General features: G+C 52.9%; 1 long non-coding RNA gene across 1 annotated transcript; it reads left to right on the plus strand.

Annotated features, from left to right (window-relative positions):
- Positions 1-1,915: 1,915 nt before the first annotated feature.
- LOC134737045 (uncharacterized) lies at positions 1,916-7,309 on the plus strand. Its single transcript, XR_010121598.1, has 3 exons — positions 1,916-2,177; positions 4,509-4,595; positions 6,025-7,309. It is a non-coding gene; the product is annotated as an uncharacterized lncRNA (long non-coding RNA).
- Positions 7,310-15,051: the final 7,742 nt, after the last annotated feature.

Here is a 15,051-nt window from a genome sequence, read left to right on the forward strand (position 1 = left end):
TGATGATATGGAGGGAAGGACCACAGATGCCATCCTTTTGGGGGCCAGGCTCTCAATGTCACTATTCTCCGAGTGTCCCTTGATCAGGTTTCCCCAAATATGTCGCCAGGGAATATGCATATGGTGGCAAGTGTTGGTTCACTCACTGCTGAGAGAACGGTGCACAAGGGCAGGGGCAGGGGCAGGAAGAGGGCATCTCATTTCTTCAGCACATTCTAGGTACTATTGTTTGTCATCTTCACAACTGCCTGTGGGGTGGGCTCCATGACCCGGTTTTACGGTCGAGGCCCCTGCAGCTCAGGGCGAGACCAGCGGGGCACATGCAGAGGGAGGGCCAGGCAGTTCCCAGGGGGCCAGGCCAGGCCTGTCCTCTGCAGAACTTGTTCTTTGGTGGGCTCCTACCTGAGGCGGGCAGCTGGGTTTGTTTGTCCACGAAGGTCAGTGCGTGGTTGCCTGTTCATCATCTCTGTGGTCAGCAAGAAACAAAGGCCAACAGGAGAATACCTGGGGTCAGGGGGCTGGGGGAACGGCGTGCTGTGCAAGACACCAGTAGGCTCTGTGCATGCACAGAGACCTTGGGGGACGTTCCCCTAAATTTCAGGCACACTCTTACACCCTCTAACCCCCCGCTACCCCCCCGCCAGAAAAAGAAGCGGCGAGACAAGCCCAGGGTGAAATGAACCAACAGGGACCTCTCTGCGCCCGTCACCCGGTTCCTCTGGGAGGAAGGGGAACACCAATGCCCGGGAACGGCCTCTGGGAGGAAGGGGAAAGCTAATGCCCTCTTAAATGCTCTTCCCTACTTCCCGCACCTACTCAGGTGCGCGAGGGAGCCCGCGGAACCCGCTCTGCCTAGCCGGCGCCCCCTCGACCGCCCTCGGAGTTCCGCGGCTCCACGCGCCGCCTCCCCGCCTCCGCCGACAGTCCGAGGCTCCGCGCTTGCCATTTCCATCTGGAGGCGCATTCTCCTCACCCTCGGAGAGAGAGACTGGGTCAAGGGCCCAGGCTGGGAAGAAGCGACAGCTAGTAAATGACCTCTGCCCGCCTGGCCGGCGGAGAGCCGCAGAGAGAGGACGCTCAGAAAAGTCGGTCGCTACCCGGCCCAAACGACTGTGGAGCCGGCGAGAGCAACCGGTCCCCCAATCCTCCTTCCTGGAGGAGGTGCGGGGACGCGGCAGGCGGGCTTGGCCCGCCCCAGCCGAGGAGCTTGTGGGGACAGCAGGCGGCCGGCTGGACCCCTGCAGGGCTTCCCCCACTTTCGGGAGCCCGAGCGGCAGAGGGAGAAAGGGCAGGGGCGCGCCGCCGTCCGTCCGGGAGAGCAGCTCCTCCCAGTCGGGCCCGCAGGTGTGGGTGGGGAGGGGCCGTGTCAGTCTCCGTGCTGGGTAGAGAGTGGGAGGAGGGACCTTGTCTGTCCCCCTCAGCTGGGTAGGAAACTCCGACTCGGACCTGTCCTTGCGCGCGGGGGATCTGGGCACCCCCTCCCCCAGCAGGTTCCAGAGAGTCCGCCCGAGGGTAGACAGACCTAGGCGTGGTGTGCACGCGCGCGTGTGTCTGTGGGTGTGCGTGCGAGCGAGGCAAGAGGGTCTTGGCTTCCCCCGCACCCTCTCTGCCGGGTTCTATATTTTGCCTTTCTTTGTTCTCAAAATAGTAGGCGAGCGCGGCCGGCGCTGCCCTGGCGAGGGGTGGGGGCCCCGCGCTCGCTCGCGCGAGCCGAGTTAGCTGCAGGGTTACAAACAGTCTCTCCCTGCTCCCCCGGCCTGAATTAATGTGTTACTATTTCGGGCGAGCCAGTGTTTCCAGGGGAAACCTAATGACGCAATGACGTCAATGCAGGTCAGCAGCAGACTCTCCGGGAGGGCGGGCGGGCTCCCGGCTTTCGGGCTCGGCGCAGTCTGCGGGCGGGAGGGCGCCGGCGAGGTGGCGAGGGCGGCGGGCGCGGGGGCGCGGGAGCCCCGGCTAAGCCCGGGGACGGAAGGGCGCCCCCTCCCAGCGCCCGAACCCGGGCAACTTCCCGCCGCCCGGGCAGGAGTTTCTCCGTAGCCCACGGACATCCGGGAGGCTTGTGGAGGGCAGGCGGGTAACCCCCACTCCCACCCCACCTTTATCCAGGGGCAGCCAGAGGAGCCAGCAGGTCGGGACTCGCTGAGGGGGCTCCACGCGGGGCCTCCCACGCACAGGTACGCGCTGGTCCTCGGGGTGTCCCCAGTTTGGGAGGGAGACACGCACAGTCGCTCCCGTCCACACTCCTCTCCTGTCCTGGCTCCATGACTGGGAGTCTGGGGAAAGAAGAATGGGTGTCTGAGACCTACCCCTCCGCCGGTGTCGCCCCGCTCTTTCTGGGCGTAGGAGCGGGCTGCCTGCTCCTCTCCCGCACCTTCCTGGTCTTGGGCTAGAACTGGGGCTTCCCATCGGCTGCGCCTCCCTTAGGGGCGCCATCTGAGGTCGCAAGCAAAGCTGGAGGGGCGTCCAGGCCAGAGGACGCGGGCTGGGGCGGGAGCCTCGGCAGCCTCGTGGGAGCTGGTGCCCAATGCAGGGTGCGTGTACGGGGTTGCCTGCGTGTGCTTGGTGTGTGTCACTTCTGGGAGCGTACCCCGTGTGTCCACGGGGTGTGTATGCGCCCACGGAAGTCCTCTGTGTATGCGTGTCTGTGCCATAGGCGTGGGAACACCTCGTGCACCCATGGTACTTGCCCGGAGAGTAGGAGGCCAGCGAGGGAGCGGCCCTGCTCCAGGGTCTCTTCCCTGCTCATCCCTGCAGCTGGCCCAGATTACACCCTACTCACACCCGGGTCGCGGCCCACTTTCCCCACAGCCGTAGCTTCCGGCGGCTGCACACTTCTTAGTGCTCATCCCGCCTTCTCGCCCCAACTCGTTGTGCCCTTCCCTCCTTGGAGAGTGAGTAGAAGAGGGGATGGGGAGGAATCCGTTTCCATCCCCCGCGACCCCCTCACCTAGGGCGGAGGCGCAAGCTCGGCTGGGTGCTCTCCGCCCCCTTGATTGCCGCTCTCGGTTTTCAGCACCAGGGTCCGGACAGCTCCCCACCCGGCCCTGAGGGGCCTCTTTCCTGGCCCCGGCCTGGAATGCCCCCGCCCTGGCCTTTATAGCTTCCAGCTAGCTCCAGTACCCTATCCTAGACCCTCTTCCCTGCCCCCAACACAAACACACATCCGGCCTTCCCATCCCGGACCTCTGTCGGGTGGCCAGGAGCACCCAGGGCCAGAACCTGCCTGGGAAATCTCTGAAACTGACTGGCAGGCGTCACCACATCACAGTCTGTCTTTCTCCAAAGGGCAGTAACTGAAGAGAGACTGCTACAGCCCTGCTACAGGCTCCCTTTCCCACCTCAGTTCATTAAAATAAGTGAATATAGCCAGATTCCTTCCCCAAAAGGCTAGCCAGACTTCAGAAGGCACTCTTAGATCTAGGATTTTCTGGATTCTTGAAACGCAACTGGTGGCCCCTGGGACCCCCTTCCAGACATTCTCACAGCCCCTCCTTCCTCTCTTTTTCTAAATCCAGGCCTCCGCCGGTGGAAGGGGATGGAATGAACCCCAACCATCTCTCCATTTCCAGCAGCAGAGAGGGTTCAGATGATGTCATGGCTTTGGGGGCGCTGGATGAGATGATGTATGTGCAGATTCTCACCAGATATGTGCCCTGGGCTCCCCAAGACGCCTCTAGAGGTGACTTTTGTGGGACCAGGGCTCTGTGCAGACTGCTTTCACTGGGATGTGGCCACCCAGAGACCTCTGAGGTGGCCCCCACCCCAAGTGGAATCCAGGATACAGCAACTCTACCTGTGGCTCTCCCCACTCCTTTAGCTGACAAACACCAGATATGTTGCTGGAATATCTTCCTAGACACCTCTCCTTAGTGAGAGAGAAAGGTGTCTCCTTAGTGTCATCCCAAACCCTCCAGAAAGAGCAGAAAGGGTCTGTGTGATGCCCTAGCTGATTCAGGAATGGGTGAAGAAAGTCAAGGAGAAGTCCCCTCTCTCCATCCTGCCTACCCTGCTTCTGAGAACTTTGGTAAGCTGGAGATGGGGAGCCCTTCTCCTACCAGGGAATCGGGCAATTTTTCCTCTCTCCACATTCTTCTCTCTCAGGCAGCAGAGACTAGGCCAACCTTGTCGGATCTGGCCCGGGGCAGATCCATGTGTTGTCTTTGTTCCACTGAGGCAAAGGGCAGGAGAGGAGATCTGGGCTTGGAGAGGAGGGTGCCTCTTTGCAGAAGCTCTGGGACCTGGGGTGAGGCATGCATACTCTCTGCACGAAATGGCCTTTTCTCTGAAGCAGCCATTGTTCTGCCTGCTGCTGAGCTACCAGAGAGAGGAGAGAAAAATCCCCCCAGGCTGGGGACAAGGGAAGGAGAGGCAGCCACCCCAGTCCAGTGTCACTTCCTTCTGACAGGGTAGAAGTCTAAGCCCAGCTCCTGTGACATTCTCAGAGTGTCCAGAGGCCTTAAGGGAAGCCTGAAAATGGCTGTTCTCTCAAATGAATTACTTTTCAGACAAAAAGAACAGCGTGTGACTCAGTTAAGGAGGTGGCAGTGTGGACAAAACACACAGAGAGCAAGGGGATGAGCCTTCCACTAAAGGTCAGTGGCCTCCCCAGGGTCTTTCAGCCCAAATTCAGTCCCCTGCGAGTGCAAAGCTGCCACCATTTGCCTAGCCCCATGCCTGACCACTTTCCAAGCTTCCCTGGCTCCATGACCTTCCTCTGTGCTCAGCTGGGTAACATCTGGCTGCAGCCTCATGGGAAGCCTGGCCAAGGTCAGGCAGGTACAGGGAAGTTTGCTTGTGGATATGAGCATGGCTTCTCTGGTTTTGCACAGCAGAGACCTTGGAGAGGAAAGCCAGGGAAGGTGTACGGCCCCACCCTGCAGGGAGCCAGCACAGTGACATTGTACTGGTCATTGGGGAGAGAGCCCAAGCCTCTGCAGTTGTCCTTGTCTGACTGCAGACATCATGGGCCAGAGGAGCTTCTGGTCTCTTAAGTGCCCTGGGTCAGGTGCTTAGCAGGGAGCTGGACTGACACAGCACCATGCCCAACACAGGGGGCCAGATTCTCCCTTCAGCCCCATGCTGTTTTCTTAAGCAAGTCCTTATGACGAGCCTCAGTTTCTCCATCTGCATAACGGGGATTAGCTGAAGCAGAGAAGGCACCCACAGGCTTGTCCTGAGTGTGTCTGAACAACATTTTATTAGCATCTGAAGTCAGAGCTTGTCAGGAGAGCTGGCTCCTTTGTTCACTAAAATGTCTGGGTTCCTGAGAGGCTCGGGATGCCTTCGGGTACGGGAAAGGCTGATTCAGGTTCAGTGGTAACTTTATCATCTCCTGGCCAAGTTCTCTTCCTGCCAGGGTCTCGGCCTCTCCCTGTAGATGGAAGCCCATGTCCCACTGTTCAGAAACCGGGGACCCACTGTGCCCACAGGAAGCATGTATAGAGAACAGCTCCAGGCTGGCCAAAACCACCCCGCCCTGACTCCCAATCAGGACTCCAGCTGGCAGCCCCTATGCCCCAAAACAAAGACGGGAGGATCTATGGCAAAATGGAAAGAATTCTAAAGTTTACTCTTGGGGACAAGAAGCTCAGGGTCTTCCCTCCTACAAGAAATCATGTGGAGGCCTCGTGATCACCTCACTGTCTGGCAGCTGGACCCCAGGGCAGAGTGGGGGCTGAGCCAAGGTCTGAGAGAGCTGGGATAGGTAACTAACTGTGCACTCGTCCCCAAGTAGAGCTTCCCAGGATACCTAGATCTCATGCCCAAGGCCACTGTTTGGATTGTGCAGCCGTCACAGGAATACTCACAGTGTGAGTGCCCTCGAGCCATTTTATTGAGGGTGAAGTCCATGAGACTGGGAGGGCATCCCCTCAGCATAGAAGCACACCCCGTGGGCAGTGGCTCTGCTTCCCCAGAGGCTGCAGGGTGCAGGTTCGGTGCTGACAGTGGGTAGGGGGTGGGATTGACCTAGCCCTATCTCTCCTGGCGGTGTGACCTTGGACTCAACATTTCTTCTCACAGTATGAACATAAATGAAGCACCAGCCATGGCCCTTCATGGGGCTGTAGTTAGAGCTGATGAGATACAGTGAAGACAAGTGTGTCATGGGAGTGGGCAGGTACTGTTGACCCCGAGAAGACCCCAAATGCTGTTCCCTCCTGGCAAGCTCTCCTGCTGCCAGGGTCTCAGCCTCTTTCTGTGAATGGAAGCCCAGGTACCACCATTCAAGAACACAAGGAGGTCCCCTCTCCAGGAGGGGGGGATTTAGGATGTGTGTTAGCATCAGAGTCCACAGCTTTATTAAGTGACCTGTTCTGGCCACCTCCTATCTGCCCTGTTGGTAAACAAGGGTTTCCCTGCCCTAAATAGTATGAGATGGCTGAACATACAACAACGGACAATGGCAGATGAGATTGGCAGCAGTTTATTCGCCACCTGCCTTCACAGCCTGGGGGAGGAGGACACAGCATGCCATGAAGGGCATATGAGGGTTGCAGCCGGGAGTGGCACCAGGAGCTGAGCCAACAGCAGGGGCTGTGGGAGGCAGCTTTATAGTGACAAAGGGTGTGATATTCCTGGTTCCTGCAGGAGGTCTGTGATTGGCTTGTTTGAATAAATTCGTGGGCTGGCTGGGTAGTGAAACCCATCAGGCTGAAGACCAGGTGCAATGCAGCTGTCCTGGCCAATAGAAAACTAGCCAGGTGGGGAGCTTTTCTCCCTGGGTGGGAAAGAGCATGTCTGGAGAGAGCTGGGGAATTCGTGGTTAGGCCTTTGGGACTCAAAGATGTCAAGACAGCCCTTGCATTGTAGGCCTTATAATAAAGTGCTTCAGGCCCTGTGCCCAATCTCACTAACCTTTGCAACATCCCTGTGAGTTACATTTCACAGATGAGGAAACTGAGGCAGGGTATGAACCAAGACCACCCAGGTCAGGCTTTGTGCCCAGGTCTCCTGACTCCACAGTACATGCTGTCTGTGTCCATCAGGGAAGACACCTGTAAGCTGCAATCACTTCCCAAAGCTGGCACAGCAAGTGGCACTGTCTCCGGATGCCCTGGAATTTCTCTGCCCTTTTCAGAACAGGATTCTCTGCAGGTTTGTTTCTAGTTGGGATGTAATTGAACAGAACCTCAGACCCTCTTTGGTGCCTACTGATTGCAGATTGTGGAGCTGGTAAATGGATTTGCATATTAAGTCAATGATATTTCTATTCTGAAGGTCAAGGCTTCCGAGTGTGGAGTTGAGCTGACCAGATTGGTGGGGAGACCTGGGTTCTGGCCTAGCCCAGCCCCTCCTTTGCTGTGTGGCTTCGGGCAACCTTTCCTCCTCTGGGCTCAGACTTCTCAGCAGTAACCAGAGGGGACTAGATGGGCTTGAAGACGCTTTCAGTTTTGTTTTGAGATGGGATCTTGCTCTGTTGCTTAGGCCAGAATGCAGTGGTGCAAACATAGGTCACTGCACCCTCGAACTCCTGGCTTCAAGCAATCGTCCCACCTCAGCCTCCTAAAGTGCTGCGATTACAGGTGTGAGCCATTGTGCCCAGGTGGCCTTTCAGTTTCATTGGGCGGTGAATCCTCGAAGTCTTTACCTGTAGAATAAAAGGTCCTATCCATGCAAGGCAGAGGATTAGAAGGCAAGTGGTGGGAGGACATTTTTGTTCCTGTGGAGTCGGGAAGAGTCATGTTGACTTCGTCTTTTGGGGTGAATAGATGGTAAGATGGTAGGAGTGTAAGTCTGAATCTTTCCCCAGCCCCCAACCCAGCCTAGCCTCACCTGCCTTAAGAAATTGACTGTACTTTGCTGGCTAGGGCCTATTTCCAGAAAATGCTCTGAGGACAGAAAAGTCTGTGAAATTTTGCCACCTGGTTTTTAGAGCCCTGGAGCCCTGAAGTTGTCAGTCCAAACCCAGCTCAGCCTGGCAGACCCTCACCTCCAGACCCATCTCTTGGGGTGTGGGCATTTGCTACACCTTTTAATTTCTTCCTTCCCCTCCTGTAGGGTTGTTGGATTTAGCAAATAAATGCCCAGTGAAATTTTAATTTCAGATAAATACAATTATTATTTTTTTAGATACAGGGTCTTGCTCTGTTGCCCAGGCTGGAGTGCAGTGGTGCAATCATAGCTCATTGCAACTGCAAACTCCTGGGCTCCAGTGATCCTCCTGCCTCAGCCTCCTGAGTAGCTGGGACTACAAGTGCGTCACCTTGCTCGGCTAATTACAAAAAAAAAAAGATTGTAGAGACAGTGTCTTGCCATGTTGCCCAGGCTGGTCTCCCAAAGTGCTAGGATTACAGGTGTGAGCCACTGCACCCAGTGTCAAACAAGTTTTAATGTAAATATGTCTCAAGATTCCCTGTTCCTAGGACCCAGAACCTGTCCATACCGGAATCTGTCTCCTCTGTCCTCAGCCTCTTGCACTTTGAGGCCCAGGGTTTCTTCTGCCTCCAGGGACAGGAGTGTGTCAGCTTGGCCCAGGGACTTGGTATATGTGTGTATGATGCTGATAAAACAGAAAATAATAACAGCAGCTGAGAAAGCTGAGTTCCAAGCTCACATCACCAGGGGTGGGCTAGAACTTGAGTTTTTGTGTTGTTTTGTGCTCTTCTTTCAGTGCCAGGGTAGATTTACAGAATCAGCTCACAAGAGAGGAATCTGGTGCAAAGCTGTAGGCTTATTGGCGTGGGTCAGGTGGCAGCGCCGCTGTGTGTGCTGAGAGCAGCGGGTGGGCCCTGTCCCTGTGCAGGGCCAACCAGCCCACCATGCAGTATTCAGGCTGCAGGCCAGATTGCTTTGCAGGGGTTGTGTTTGATTCCACCTCTCAGTCTGCCGACGAATGCAAGTCCTCGTGACTTCCCCTTTGGTGGCCTGGGCTGTTACTGAACCATCTGCTCCCTAGCTGGGCTTGCAGCTGGGAGTTCATGCGTGATAGAAACTTTTCCTGCCAGCGTTTGGCGTTTGAAGCCAACCTGATGGGTTAGGATGCAGTGATGTCCCCCATATTTCGGGGAGGTGAAGACAGGCTCCTATGTGGGCACTCGTCCAAATTCCATTTGGGGCTTGATGACTTCCAGACATCTCCACTAAAATTGGGGTAAGGAAGTGGGAGCATATATTTTAAATCTCATTTTGGAGATGAGGCTAAATTAACTTCTCTGAGATGACACAGTGCATAGCTAGAGAGCCTCAGGCCTGACTTCACACTTACTCTTCCTTCTGGAGTCATGATCTCTCATATCTGTGGCCATTCCTTGGAGGTAGAGCCTGCAAATAAAGGCTGTCACCCTGGCTACGTATGAGAATCACTTAGAGAGGTTTACAAACACTCAGGTTCAACCTGCAGAGATTCAGATTTAGTTCCTCTGGGTGCTGCCAGGCACCAGTGGGTGGTGAAGGCTCCCAGGTGATTCTAAGGTGCACACAGGGCTAAGGGTCATCACTGAGGACGTGAGAGATGGCGTAGGCCAGGGGCTCCCAGACCTTACTGCACATTGGAATCATGTGGGATCTTTAAAAATACTGACAGCTGGCTCCCTCCCCCAGACATTCTGATTTGATTAGTGTAAAAATCAGGCTTTTGGCCAGACGTGGTGGCTCGAGCCTATAATCCCAGCGCTTTGGAAGGCTGAGGTGGGAAGATCACTAGAGGCCAGGAGTTCGACACCAGCCAGGGCAACATCCCCTGCACCCCCATCTCTATTTTAAAAAATTAAAAATTAGCCAGACATGGTGGCATGCACCTGTATTCTTAGCTACTGGGGAGACTAAGGAAGGAGGATCCCTTGAACCCGAGAGTTCTAGGATGCAGTGAGCTATGATGGCACCACTGCACTCCAGCCTGGGCGATAGAGTGAGACTGTCTCTAAAAAAAGAAAATTTAACGTCGGGCACAGTGGCTCATGCCTGTAATCCCAGGATTGTGGGAGGCCGAGGTGGGCAGATCACTTGAGATCAGGAGGTAGAGACCAGCCTGGCCAACATAGTGAAACCCCATCTGTACTAAAAATACAAAAATTAGCTGAACATGGAGGCAGGTACTTGTAATCCCAGCTCCTTGGGAGGCTGAAGCAGGAGAATCACTTGAATCCAGGAGGCAGAGGTTGCAGTGAGCCAAGATCACACCACTGCACTCTGGCCTGGATGACAGAGTGCGACTCCATCACAAAAAAAAAAAACAAAAAAAACTTAAGATTTTTAAAAAGTTCTTCAGACAATTCTAATATTCAGCAAAGTTTGAAAACCATTGGCACAGGATAGGGGCCTTGCTCCTCTGAGTGTGGTTAGCAGACCAGCAGCAACCAGGTCACCTGATAGCTTCTTAGAAATGCAGAATCTCAGGCTGCACCCGGACCCATTGAATCAGAATCTGCATTTTCTTTCTTTCTTTCTTCTTTCTTTCTTTCTTTCTTTCTTTCTTTCTTTCTTTCTTTCTTTCTTTCTTCTTTCTTTCTTTCTTTCTTTCTTCTTCTTTCTTCTTTCTTTCTTTCTTTCTTCTTTCTTTCTCTTTCTTTCTTTCTTTCTCTTTCTTTCTTTCTCCTTTCTTTCTTTCTTTCTTTCTCCTTTCTTTCCTTTCTTTCTTTCTTTCTTTCTTTCTTTCTTTCTTTCTTTCTTTCTTTCTTTCTTTCTTTCTCTTTCCTTTCCTTCTTTTTCTCTTTTTGAGATGGAGTTTCGCTCTTGTCACCCAGGCTGAAGTGCAGTGGCACAATCTCACCTCACTATAACCTCCGCCTCCCAGGTTCAAGAGATTCTCCTGCCTCAGCCTCCCGAGTAGCTGGGATTACAGACATGCACCACCATGCCTGGCTAATTTTTATATTTTTAGTAGAGACAGGGTTTCACCATGTTGGCCAGGCTGGTCTAGAATCTGCATTTTAACAAGATTCCCAGGTGATTTGTATACCTGTTAAAATGTGGCCTAGGGAATGATATGATGATGAGGCAGATAAGGGTGTAATTTTCAAGCCAATCCCTCTGCTCATTCATTTATGCAGTCATTTTACTGACAATCACTGACTACATGCTCTGTGCTAGCACGTGCCAGGTGCTGCGTATTCAAAGAGGAACAAAGCCAGGGGTGAAGCAGGCACACAGCTCTTGGTTATAACACAAGGGTAATACCAGCACCTATGGAAGCTTGCAGAGCACACTGTGCGAGAGAGCACAGGAATGTGCCCTTCACTGCCTGGGGAGCAAAGGAATCGTCTCGCAGGGCCTGGGATGTTCGGGGGTAACAGATGCTCAGGACAGCTGCAGGAGAGGTGAGCAGTGCAGGATAATGAAGGGCGCCCCTGTCCTTCAGAGGAGCCTTGGCATTTGCTGTGGACAATGAGGCGCCTCCGGAGGCTTTAGGTAAGAAGGAGAAGAATGTTATGAGTCAGATTGGCCTTTGTGGTAGAGAACTCTAGAAGAGAAAGTGGAAGAACTGGAATAGAGAAAACCTGGTGGTCATCGACACCAGTAGTTGGGACTCAGAAAGAATCCAGAGGCTGGCTGGGTGTGTGGTGGCTCACACCTGTAATCTCAGTGCTTTGGGAGGCCTAGCAGGGAGGATTGCTTGAGGCCAAGAGTTCAAGACCAGCCTGAGAAACGTAGTGCGACTCCATCTCTACAAAAAAAAAGAAAAAAGAAATAAACAAAACAAAAAAAGAATCCAGAGGCCTCTTGATGAGGAGGATGGCAGAGGGGGTGGAGAGGAGGGCCAGGTTCAGGAGATGGTTCTGAGAGAGGATCTAGGTCCACAGGATTTAGGCAGATTGCATACAGGGTGAGAAGGAGTGCGGATGAGCATGACTCCCAGATGTGTAGTTCAGAGAGCTTCGTGGAGGGGGCACCGTTCAGTGAGATAAAGAACTCTGGAGCGCTGGGCACAGTGGCTCATGCCTGTAATCCCAGCACTTTGGGAGGCCAAGGCGAGTGGATCACGAGGTTAGGAGTTCAAGATCAGCCTGGCAAACATGGTGAAACCCCGTCTCTACTAAAAATACGAAAATTAGCTGGGCATGGTGGCGCTTGCCTATAATCCCAGCAACTCAGGAGGCTGAGGCAGGAGAATCGCTTGAACCCAGGAGGCGGAGGTTGCAGTGAGCCGAGATCATGCCACTGCACTCCAGCCTGGGCAGCAGAGTGAGACTCCATCTCAAAACAAAAAAAATGAAAAACAAAAAACAAACAAACAAACAAAAAACAGAACTCTAGAGGCAGAGCCTGGGCAGGTGGAGCAGGAAATTGTGAATTCAAGACTGGAGCTGAGAAGCTGAGGCTGGAAGTAGATCAGGGTGTCAGCAGTATCCAGGGGGCTGCTGAAGCCATAGGAGTGAGTGGGGTAACTTAGGGTGGGAAAGGGAGAGGAGAACAGACACTGGGACCACATTATTCAAAGGCGGATTGGAGAAAGAGGAAAAGGAGAAGCGGGGAGGGAGGTTGGAGAGTGGGAAGTAGCCAACGAAGACAAAACTTGAAAGAATGGATCAGAAGAGGGAACAGAACTCCTGGAAACAAAAACACATTCAGGAGAAAGAGCATGACTGTGGAGTAAAGTGCTGCAGAGAATGTAAGCAGGAGAGGGGGACTAGCAACGGGGTTTGATAATGAGGCCATTAGCCAGTTTCTGAGCTAAGAGGAAAAAGTTAAGTGGTTAAAGATGCAGAAGGAGAGAAGGTAACTACAGAGCCGCATCTCCAGGCGCTGGGAGGAGATGGGATTCAGAGCACAGAGAGAGAAATGAATCTGGGAAAGCAGAGGGAGATGGATGTTGTTCCCATCAGTGTTCTCTGACGAGGCACAAAGGCATCTGCTGACAGCTGGGAGGAAATGCTGGGCTGGGCAGCCTGGGTAGGTGGCTGGGCCTCTGGGGAGTGGGACAGAGGCGGGAGATGGGGCCCCTGTCTGCAGTGGCCCCAGCAGCCTGCATTGCATGGTATTTTTTCCAGCTACAGAGGCTCAGGAGGTGAGCAGAATGAAGGTGGGTGGTTTCCCTCAAGTTTGGGGATTAGGCAAACCGAAGGGCAAGAAAGGAAGGACAAGGGTGCTGTGAGAGCACCATTGGCACCACCATCTTCAGGGTCAAATTTCCCTGCCCTTTGTCTCAGGAAGGTCAAATGCAGGGGCAATCATCCCCACTCAGTGAACCTTCTTCCTGGGGGATGATGGCTAATGGGCTGCTGGTCCCTCAGCAAGGCTGGTTCTGTTTGGAAGGAGGAAGCCCCACAGATGTCCCCAGAGGCAGCTTCTGCTCTGTGTCCTCCAGCCCAGATGGCTGTAGAGAATGGAGATCAGCAGGCTCACCTGCCCCAGGGTTGACTCCCCAGCTCCTGAAGGAATCCAGGGATCCCGGGGTTGGAAGAGACCTTAGTGAACAACTAGTCCAGTGGTTCTCAGGCAGTGGTGACCCCTACAGGCATTTTGGACATATGTGGGGATATGTCTAAAATGGCACAACAATTAGAAGAATGCTCCCCATATTTAGTAGGTATAGGCCAGGTATGCCTGGCCTTGTGCAATGCACAATTCAATCCTGCACAGCAAATTCTGTCCCTTACTCCCATGGCTTTATTTACTTGTTTATTTATTTATTGAGAGACAGGGTCTGGCTCTGTCACTCAGGCTGGGGTGCAGTGGCACCATCATAGTTCACTATAACCTCAAACTCATAGGCCCAAGCCATCTTCCTGTCTCGACCTCCTGGGTAGCTAGAACTACAAGCAGGTGCCACCATACCCAGCTAATTTTTTTTTTTTATAGAGATGAGGTCTTGCTACGCTGCCCAGGCTGGTCTCAAACTCCTGGCCTCTAGCAGTCTCCCCGCTTCTGCCTCCCAAAGCGCTGGGATTACAGGCATGAGCTACTGTGCCTATCCTTCCATGGCTTCTGAATGCCTTGCCAAGCAGTAAAAAAGTGTTCAGACTCTCTATGAACTATGGTTAACAGAAAAACAGTTTAATTGTCTAGGAATGTTTCTGTGTATAAATCAAGGAGTACTGAGCATGGTGTGTGCCTGTAATCCCAGCTACTGGCAAGGCTGAGGTGAGAGGATCGCTTGAGCCTAGGAATTTGAATCCTGCCTGGGGAACACAGCAAGACCTCATCTCTAACAACAAAAAAACATAGCCATAATGTTGGTCCCAGAAAAGTTGAGAGATTGTATGTCAAAACTTTACTAAGAGTTATGTGTCATTTTGGAAAATCACATCTCTGAAGGCAAAGCTCCCAACAGTAATTGAGTGATTAAAACAACACCTCTGTATCAGTCTACATTTGCATCACATGCATTCATGATGATTCTACATACAGGCGCAAGCACGTCATTATTTCATTCTATTATGCATAATCATGTCTGAATGTTTACACGTGGAAAAGCATATTCTTATAAATTATGTCATTTTAGTTTTACATATCAGTTAGGGAATTGTATTGATTTTTAAAAATATGTCAGTTTTTTAAAAGTAGGGTTTTACTCTGTTACTTTATTTCAGGATAATAAGAGGATATTATCAAATATTTGCTATAAAAGAGGGTGTTTTTATTCTGGTGGTTAAAAAAGGATCTCATTACAATCTTTCACTCGGTGAGTTGAATTCTCTCTGCAGTAGCTCTAATAACTGGTTGCCCAGCTCTGCTTGAATATCTTCAGGGCAGGGAACTCATCCCTTCTCCAGGTCATCTGTCCCATCATCAGGGAGCTGGCTGTTGGAAAGTGATCACACACAAGGAGCTGAACCTGTCATTGAGCATCTCCCACGTCTGACTGGTCCTGGTCACGCCTTTCAAGGCTACATAGAACATGTCAGCTCTTCTACGTGAGATATCCTTGATAGTTGTAGATGACTGTATTAGTCCATTTTTGCATAACTACAAAGAAATACCTGAGACTGGGTAATTTATAAAGAAAAGAGGTTTAATCGGTTCATGGTTCTGCAGGCTGTACGAGAAACATGGCAGCATCTGCTCAGCTTCTGGGGTTGCCTCAGGAAACTTACACGGAGGAAAGTGAAGGGGGAAGCAGGCACATCTTACGTGGCTGGAGCACGAGGAAGAGAGAGAGGGGAGGTACCA

This window comes from Symphalangus syndactylus, chromosome 6 (genome assembly GCF_028878055.3).
Source record: "Symphalangus syndactylus isolate Jambi chromosome 6, NHGRI_mSymSyn1-v2.1_pri, whole genome shotgun sequence".
NCBI classification, from domain to species: domain Eukaryota; kingdom Metazoa; phylum Chordata; class Mammalia; order Primates; family Hylobatidae; genus Symphalangus; species Symphalangus syndactylus.